Here is a 9938-nt window from a genome sequence, read left to right on the forward strand (position 1 = left end):
AGGTTAGTTCAACTTGCCAATTAAAACCTAACTCAATCGCCTCTGCCTCGCTTTAACTAATCAGTTTAAATTTTGAACTCCATATGTGGATTGTTTTTCTCCTTCAAAGATTCCCTTTCCTCATTCCAAGATACAGTCTTAGTGCAAAGAGAAGCGTGGTGTTGGAGTAAAGACTCTTGGCTCGAGTGCCATCCTTCTCTGGGGACTTTTCCTTGCCCCCAAATTTATTTCCACTGGTGTCTGGGCAGCAGTGACTCCTCACTCACTCCATCCACTGTTGACATGTTGTGGGCTGGAGTAACTTGTGATCTCTTCTCTCAGGGGCGTCCAAGGGTGATGGGTCCCCTCTCACAGAGCCTTCACTTTCTTGTTGCTGTGCTGCTGATCCACGGAGGCCTGGCTGTGAAGTCTCTTCATCTGGCAGCTCAGTCTACTCTCAGCCCTCTGCTTGCAGAACACTTTGCCCTTCACCTTAGCACTTGAGTCCCAGCCAGCATGCTCAGCTGCCTTCTCTGTGGCCCGAGAACCTCTAGATTCCTTTCCTGCTATACTCAGAGCATAGGCAAGTAATGGGGTTTCTATTACCGCCCTGTCCCCTAAAAATTTCATATTACCACTTGTCTTTCACTTTTGGACAATTGTGCTGGAAAAAGACGTCCTACCAACCCCTTCATTCTTTCTGGGCTTTCTGTATTCTCACTCTCCTCTCCCCATACACACTGAGTTAATCCCAAAGAGCAGCAGTGTCTGAACGCTATATCTGAACCTCATCTATATGGCAAAAGGGCCTCTACTTGCCTTTCCTGTCTGACACCCCTATGTCCTATATATATTTTTTTTACCATCCCCTTCTCTAGGGCCATAAAACACCATTAATGGCAGAAAGGATTGCATTAAAAAATAAATTGCTAAGAGGATAAATGCGTCAGGAGATATTTCAATGATATTATCCCTGTCACATAGTCTAGGACAAACCAAAGCAAAACATGTAATGACAGCTGTGCACATAGGGAAGAGCTAGTCTCCAATATCAGCTGATGGCGGAGTTCAGTTCTGCTGAGCACATCACATGAACCAGGGCAACCTCCTGGGACCCTGGTGACCAGTGGTGGGAGGCCCAGGGGGCAATGAGCTCGTGGCATCACCCTTGACCATGTCCAACTGCAAGTTCCTCTGGCCACAGAGCTTTGACAAAACTGCTGTAATACTGAGATTTTTGTGCCATTGGTTGCTCCAGTCACCTTTCCAAGTGAAACAAGCCAATCATTTCACTTAGGAGGTGTGGAGGTCAAAGCCATCAAAATACCTGCCCAAGCGCAGGGGCTCAACTCCAGTTCTTTTGACTCCAAGTCCAGTGCTCTACATGATTGATGCCTCATCAATCAAGCAGTAAAATAATATAAATAGGATGGGAGCAGGCAGTTGGAAGGATCATCTGTCTCCAAAATGTCTTTCTCATTAGCCTGTTCCATATTCCAACACAACGTGATCCTATTTGTTGAGATGCAGATAATATATACCTGGAGATAATAAATACATATATTCGTGTATATATATATTGATTTCAAAGAGGAAGGGAGAGGGAGAGAGAGATAGAAACATCAATGATGAGAGAGAATCATTGCTCGGCTGCCTCCTGCATGCCCCCTACTGGGGATCAAGCCCACAACCCAGGCATGTGCCCTGACCAGGAATTGAACGTGGCCTCCTGGTTCATAGTCTGACGCTCATCCACCGAGCCACACTGGGTGGCTGAGAGCAGGTTTTACTGAAGACAAGTAGAGAAAGATGAAGCAGGGCACAGTCCTTCCTAAGAAGAGAAGATCTTGGTTGGGGAGTGGAGGAGCTTAGGGCGTATCAGCAGAGAATGAGCGTGGAGCCTGGACTGGGTGAGGGTGGTCCGGAGCTGGGAGGAGAGGATGAGGGATGGGAGGGAGGAGAGATTAGAGATGAGCAGACTGGTAGCCTCCATGGCTATTGCAGGATCTGGACTGACGCATAGATTACCTCACCTCTAAGCCTCACATTTGCAATAATTCCTGCTTCTCATAAGGCTCAGCAAGTTGATGATATGAAGGTACTTTGTGAACACTGAAGCACCATACAAATGATAACCACAGTTATCGATGCTATTATTGAAGACCATATAAATAATTTTGCGACCCATTATGTGACTTATTGCAAAATATCCTTGTACTCTAACTTTACTTTTGCATATACTATATGTCAAAAAGTGGTACACGGAGATGACAAAATGCTAGTTCACCAACTATATAAGGTTTTCTTTTTTAAAAATGTGAATACTTTTTTCTATCATTTATTTGAATAATACATTTTTGAGGTTTTGGTAAAAACATAATTCTGCAGCCATTATTCCCTCATATTTGCCTTGTGAATTCTGGTGATGTGCTTGGAAGAAATGAAATGTAACCTACGTGTGGCATGACAGCTTTGTGTAAAAGGTTAAATGCCAAAGCTGAGCAATGCACTTGAAGGTTATTTGAGTTCCTGCTCAGAGGCAAGTGGGAATATGAGGAAAGGTCGAGAACGCCCTGTGGTGGATGCTGTGCCTGTGCTGAGCCAACCAATGCCACTTCAGATCCAAGGCACTCGATTCCTGGGTGCTGGGCATCTGGGCAGATGATGGTGCTCAGCCGAGTCTCTCAGTGGGAACTAGCCTCACTCTCTCAGCCCAAGGTCCTGTCCCCTCTCTGGGAGCATCCCCACCCATGATGACTCAGTGCAGATATAGAAATATCCAGCCCCTTGCTCTAATTAGGGACAATTTTGAAGGCCATTTTAGCTCCAGAGCTCTTGGTAGGACTAGTGGAGGCCTTTTCAGCAACTGGATGGCCGGTCCGTTTCCCCCTCTGTCTGGTCACAAGAGCACTCCCCAAGGAATCCCCTACCTCTAAATCTCAAGTCCAGAGGCTGATCAGGGAATCCAGCTGAGACCCTCCAGCCAGGCTGAGGCTGATGGGTGAACACCAGGGAGCGCGGAAGCAGGGCTGATTATTATGAGGGAGAGAGCGGATACGGCTATTCTCTGCTCTCCTGCGTGCAGAAGGAGGAGAATTATCTGGTCTTGTTCACACAGCCTGAGTTGATTAAAAATTAATTTGGGAAATAATGGAGCCTTTTGGAGCAGCAATGTTGAGTCAATAGAGAGGATGTTTGCTAAAGATCTTATTTTTAGGGATCAGTGTCTTTCAATTGGCTAATTGTTAAAATTGTTTCTGCTGCATAGGAATCTGCACTGCCAGCGATGTAATCAAATTCCTCTTTCACATCTATCAATTAATGACAGAGCGATGCCTCATCTTAACACATGGCTTTTAAAAAAGCTGAGGAAAATTAACAATAAACAAAAACACCTACTTTATCTACTATTTATTGTTGTTAATCATCAGAAGAGGATATTTTTTTTCCATTGCTTTTCAGAGAGAGTGGAATGGAGGGAGGGAGGGGGAAAGGGAGAGAGAGATAGAGATATCATGTGAGAGAGACACATCAACTGGTTGCCTGCAGCACATGCACACACCCCAACCAGGGGGCAAGGAGCGAACCTGCAACCCAGGTACGTACATGCCCTTGACCAAGAATCAAATCTGTGACTCTTTGATACATGGGCTGATGTGCCAACCAGTGAGCTACACAGTCCAGTGGTCTATTATTATTAGAATAAAACACTATTAGTATCTATCAATTTTCAAAGGTGAAAAGATGATAATATTTAATGTGGGTGAGGCCATGAGGAAATAATCACTGCCATAGAACATTGAAAAGATTTCAATTATCTCCCAAATTAAAGTCAATGAATTACTGATTATAAACCCCATTGGGATTTTTACAAGCAGATTCTGAAATTTATCTGAAAGAGAAAACAAAAATGAATACAAAACATGTTTTTGACAAAGGACAAGTAAGGCCTTTCCCTACCAAACACGAAAAAAAAAACTTACACTATAAAATGATTGAAAAAACGTATAGAACTAAAAATGGAGGAGTAAGGTATTTATGCCAGGAAAGGTCAGTGATGTAGAACAGAGCCTGAAGGAACCCCGTTCCAGGGGGTATGGGAATTTGTCATATGACAAAGATGACATTTCATGTCAGTAAGGACAGATGAACCGTTTATTGAATGGCTGTATGTCAGTTGATAAGATAAAGTTAGGTTTCTGCCTCACAAAAACAAACAATAAACGGGCCAGAATATAAATATTTCCAGCTCTCTAGGACATACAATTTCTGTCACAAATACTCAGCTTTGCCACTGCAGTGAGAAAATGGTCATCAGCAATGTGCAAACGATAGATGTAGCTGTGTTTCAATGAAAGTTACCTCACAGAAACAGGCAGCAGGCTGGATTTGGCAATAATTTGCTGACCTCTGGATTAGAATTAGCATTAAAAAACAACTCTGTAATAGAAAATATAAGGAAATTTGTTGTAACATTTGTGTGAGAAAGGCCTTCCTCTAAGAAAGACACAAATTAAAATAATTGGAAATACCCAGTTTGGGCAAGAGTGTGGGAAAGGTTTTTAAACGCTTTCTTGTTGGGCCATTTATTCCATTACCAGGAACTTAACCTACAGAGTAGATTGTATCTGCATACAGTGCTATGTCTGTATCTCTATAGACCTGTGTATAAGGTTGAAAATAAGTTACATTTTATTAACAGAGGATTCATTAAATTTCGGTACATCTATAGTATATCCATTTCTTTTAAAAATATATTTTATTGATTTTTTTACAGAGAGGGAGGGAGAGGGATAGAGAGCTAGAAACATCGATGAGAGAGAAACATCGATCAGCTGCCTCCTGCACACCTCCCACTGGGGATGTGCCCACAACCAAGGTACATGCCCTTGACCGGAATTGAACCCGGGACCCTTCAGTCCGCAGGCCAACGCTCTATCCACTGAGCCAAACCGGTTTTGGCTATAGTACATCCATTTAACATAACTATAGTATGTTAAAAAGAATAAGGTGGTTCTACATGTGCTGACATGGAAAGATATCCTTGATACATTGTGTTTCAAAAAAAGCAATTACCTTATGGAGTGTATAGTAAAATCTTTTATTTGCTATAAATAATGTATTGTGTGTGTGTAGAAACAATTCTGGAAAAATAAACATCAAATTGGTTACCTCTGAGAGTAGGTGGCAGGTGGAGGTGTACTTACTACTTTCTATGTTGGTTGCATGCTTTATAGTGAGCACATATTAGCCAAATATAAAAAAGAATGATCCTCTAAGAGGTTGCACTCAAACCTCTGAGAAGTGCAGCATGGAATTAGGGAACCCCGAGGCCCACTTTGAGAGAGAGAGAGAGAGAGAGAGAGAGAGAGAGAGGTGGTGGTGGTGGCGGGGGGCGGCGGCCTAACTGTCTTGTGGGTTGTTATGGAAACAAGGCCATGTCACAGACCTCTCTGGGGCTGGGGGCAGACACTCACATGGTGATGCAATCACATGGATGGGAGACAGTATGATGACATGGGCAGAGCACCCCTTGGTGTCTAAATGTAATTATCCTCCTTGCATGGCTTCCTGCCCTGGGACAGGGCACTTAGCCTTAAGGCTGCTGAAAAGATTTCCTGCTGGGATTCAACAAGACGATAGATGTGTAACTGAAACATAACTGTCATCTTCCTGGCCTGTGCTCAGTGCAGTTTCCCATGCAAATAAATACTGATCTAATTAACAGAGAAATAACAGAGAATTTACTGTGGCTGTCCATAAAGTGGTGGCATAAAGGTTTAACAAGAGACTTCCTGGAAATCGATCTTACCTTCTTCTCTCATTCATGGCCGCTGCTAAAATCTCCTCTCCTCTCTCTCATTTATGAAGCTCCCTCACAGACAGGCAGTTCTCACTTCTTCTTCATCTTCCCCAAACACAGGCTTACACGTGGCACAGGTGCTCAGGACATGGAGTCTGTCCTTATGAGGTTCATATTCCCAAGGACTATGGTGAATAAAAACCTGCACCTCATTATATTCCTGGAATCTAACACCCAGTTGGTATTCAGAAATATTGGTTGGAAGTACTTTTCCTATATTACAGATTTTGAGTTTTCAGTGAGAGAGAATCAATGGGCACATCAACATAGATTTCACCCAGAGTATGAACTAAACCCACGGTCTTGATTAGGGTGCTCTATGCCTGGGCTTACTGAATGAGCCTTCTTAAGATCTGGTATAATATTCAACTTTATGTGTCCAAGTCTCTTTCCTGCCTCAGTTTTCTGCCTAATTCAGTTCCTCCAATTTCTAATGCGAGGTTCTTATATATAAGAGACAGATATGCTTCCGTTACAGTAAAAATGTCTTCTTGTACTTTTTCAGGAAAATGTTGACACTTTCAAGTGGCTTCATGACTAGGATTCTGACTGTGCCTCTAGCTTTATCCTTCTCTCACCCTACTTGAAATTCCTGCAAACTCACCTTGCTGCTCTCCATTTTTGAATACTCCCCTTCCTTTATCTGACTCACTCCTACTCAGTTGGTGGGTTATCCATTACTTGGCATCTCCTCCAAGAACCTGGCAACTCTGTTGACATATATCACACTGCATTATAATCTCCATCCGCATTTCTGTGTTACCCCACAGGAGTGAGATCTATGAGGATCAAGATCTTGTCTACCATTGCATCCCCAGCAATGACTGGCGCAGAAAAGGCAGTTAACAAATGCGTATTGAACCCTTGAAAACAGAGGAGGTGGCTTGAGTAGCTCAGGCCATCTTTACAGGCCCTTCTTTATGCACAAGTATACTCTCATACATTTGCCTGTACAGCTTCAATTTCAGCCTATGACTAGATCCAAGGCTGAAATTATTCTCACAGTGGGAGCCCTCTAATTTAGCCTCTGTGAAAAACTGAAAATATACTGAATGTCTATCAATAGAAAATGATTGCATAAAATATGGAGCATTCATGCTTTGGAATATCTTACAAATCCTAAAGAAAAAAAAAATTAGAACTACATGTATTGACCTGGAGCAGGGGTGGGCAAAATTTTTGACTCGAGGGCCACAATGGGTTCTTAAACTGGACCGGAGGGCCGGAACAAAAGCATGGATGGAGTGTTTGTATGAACTAATATAAATTCAAAGTAAAGGAACGGAGGGGAGAGCAAGAGAACCCTCCGCTCTTTCAGCTCCGCGGGCCGGATAGAACAGCTGAACGGGCCGGATCCGGCCCGCGGGCCATAGTTTGCCCACAGCTGAGAGGGATATCCATGATCTAGTAAGTGAAAAGGGCAGATTTTAAAGCAGTGTGTGTATTGGGATTTAAATTCATTTTTGTAACAACAACAACAAAATAAGTGGGGATAAAGGGTTGAGAATCCATACAGGAGAGTATATGTTTGTGTATTTGTGAATAAATTGTGTATTTATGATTGGTGTGAATGGATTCTGTTGCACTACTAGCCTTGGTTACCTCTGAAGATTAAGACTGGAGAGGAGAAAAATGATGAATTTTAAACATCTTGTAATGTTTGATGCATGAAAATAAACATGTAGTACAGCAGATCCTTGAATATTTCATTCAACATTGTTGTATTATAACAGATAAGATACCATAGGAACGTAAATCTTATTTATATCAATTAGCCTCTGGTAAAATTGGTTTTGTTATTATGTTGTTTGGGTTAAATTCACAGATGCATTAATAATACTAAGTGAGGACTTACTGTATTTTTTACTTTTTAATTCACTAACTAAGTCCCAGTACACTGCGGCCATGATAAACCCTCGAATTTTCAAAAAAATACTGTATACCGATGCACAAGGAACACCCGGAGGTTCGTTAAAACAAAGGTTGCCAGGCCTTTGAGTTTATGACTAAGCAGATCTGGGATCAGCTAGAGAATATGCATTTTAACGAATTCCCAGGAGATGCTGCTGCTGCTGATCCATGGCCCTGACTGAGCAGTGCTGCGGTACATCCCTGAGGGGAGAGATGTCAAGGAGACCTTCAAGGGGACCTGAGAAGGGCCAAGACTAGAACAGTTTTTAAGTGTGATGCTTGAGTAGCATCAGTGATGGGGAAAATGTACTCCTTCTGTTCAGTGGTACTTAACCACCTCCTCAGAACCTGCACTGTGGCTCCCGGAGCAGAACCTGTGTGTTGCTCAGAGACATTATGTGTGTGGCTGATGTTGGTTATTCATATTTGGAGACTTACTGTGTCTTTCTCCAGCCTGATTGCTCCATATTCTCATGGTAGACAGTTGGTTCACTGCAGGCTGTTTGAAACAAAGCTTTGTCTCTATGGAATTTGGAAATACTGAGGACATACTGGGAGGCAGCCACATGCCTGAGTCCATGTGAGGGATATCAGCCATGGGTGAAAGGTCTGTGAGAGCTGCCATGTGATGGGAGGAAACAGTGCCAATCAGTTTTTATTCTTATAGATGGCTTGTTTGGTGGGGCTGATGGCAAAGCCAATAAAATAAAGACCTAGAATTAGGGTGGGAGTCGTTGCGAGTTTCAGGAAGGAACCAGAGGCACCAGCCAGATCATTAGGAATTCCCTCAATGCACTATGCTCTCTCATCTTCTCTAGGCAGCTGCATAGCCATAGCAAGTGGTTCAGACTATGGGCTTTGACATTAGATACACTTGATTTTGAATCCCAGCTCTGCCACTGCTTAGATGTGTGATCCTGAGCAAAGTACTTAACATTGTGGGGCTCTAGGTCCCCCACTTACAAAAAGGGGATAATAATATCTGCCATAGAGGATTGTCATTAGCATTCAAGGAGATAATGTTATATGTAAATATCCTAGTATTTTTTATAGTTATCACAATTATAATTAGTATTTCATGGATGATAAGATACATATTTAAAATTTTAATATCTTTGAAATCAGGAAGCAGCTTGTTATTGGCCAGGCAGCTGTTGTGATATAATTGTCATGGTCTGTGGATCAAATTTTGCAAAATGGGCATCAGCAGCTTATAAGAAAATCCCAGAAACTAGTGGAGCTCTCGTTTAAGAAATGCAGCATCACTGATTCTCTTGGTGGCCTAGACTCAGAGATGACCTTGTGGTGGAAAACATGGATATTGAGGACTAGGAGTTGAAAAGTGATGAAGGAGAGGTGAATTCTCAGTGGGTAAAGAAGTTTTAGGGATACCATCACTTATCATACAAGGTTCCAGCAGGGACCAGATAGTATATTCAAATTGGAGAATTGAGTATAGTTTAATAAAGGAGCAATTTACAAAGGTGTAGTCAGTGTTTAGGACAACCAGCAAAGGATAGTAGAGTACCTCTGGACCAGAAGAACACGGAGCACTTACCACCTCTTTGCTTGAAGTTCAAGGGGAGGGAGTAAACCCTTGAGAAGGGTGACCAGTAGGAGCTGTGTGTGGTCTTTGACAGAAGGAAGGGACCTGGATGAGAGGGAGCTGGGAGAATAGTACTCCACCCTTACAGACCTTCACTCTCTGATCTCCCTCTTGGTGCTCTACATTTGTTGAGTTGACTGGAATCCAAATGTTGAGGAGCCCTTTCATAAAGACTGTGCAGTTCCGACTCCCAGAGCCTAGAGCAGGATTGCAACACACAGAGAAGGAATTGGAGCGTCAAGCGGTGGATACCCACAGACTGGCCAACATGTTGCTTCTATTTTTCTTTTCATGAATGTCATATATGATTTTAAAATTCCTCTAAAATCTCTCTTTCAGGAGGTATAAAATAAGTTATAGAAATCAAGCTCCTATTTAGCTGTGGGACTTCCAAAGCCTGATAAGGCTCACAAAATCTGATCTTAAATCACACTCTCAAATCAATTCCAGGTAGATAGATCATAGATCTAAAAGTAAAACGATAAAACAATGTAGCTTTTAGACACTAAGATTGGAAGATACTTTCTTAATTTTGGATAAGCAAAGATTTCTTTAACAAGATGCAAACAACAACAATAA

Source organism: Plecotus auritus (assembly GCF_963455305.1).
Source record: "Plecotus auritus genome assembly, chromosome: 4".
Taxonomy (NCBI): Eukaryota; Metazoa; Chordata; class Mammalia; order Chiroptera; family Vespertilionidae; genus Plecotus; species Plecotus auritus.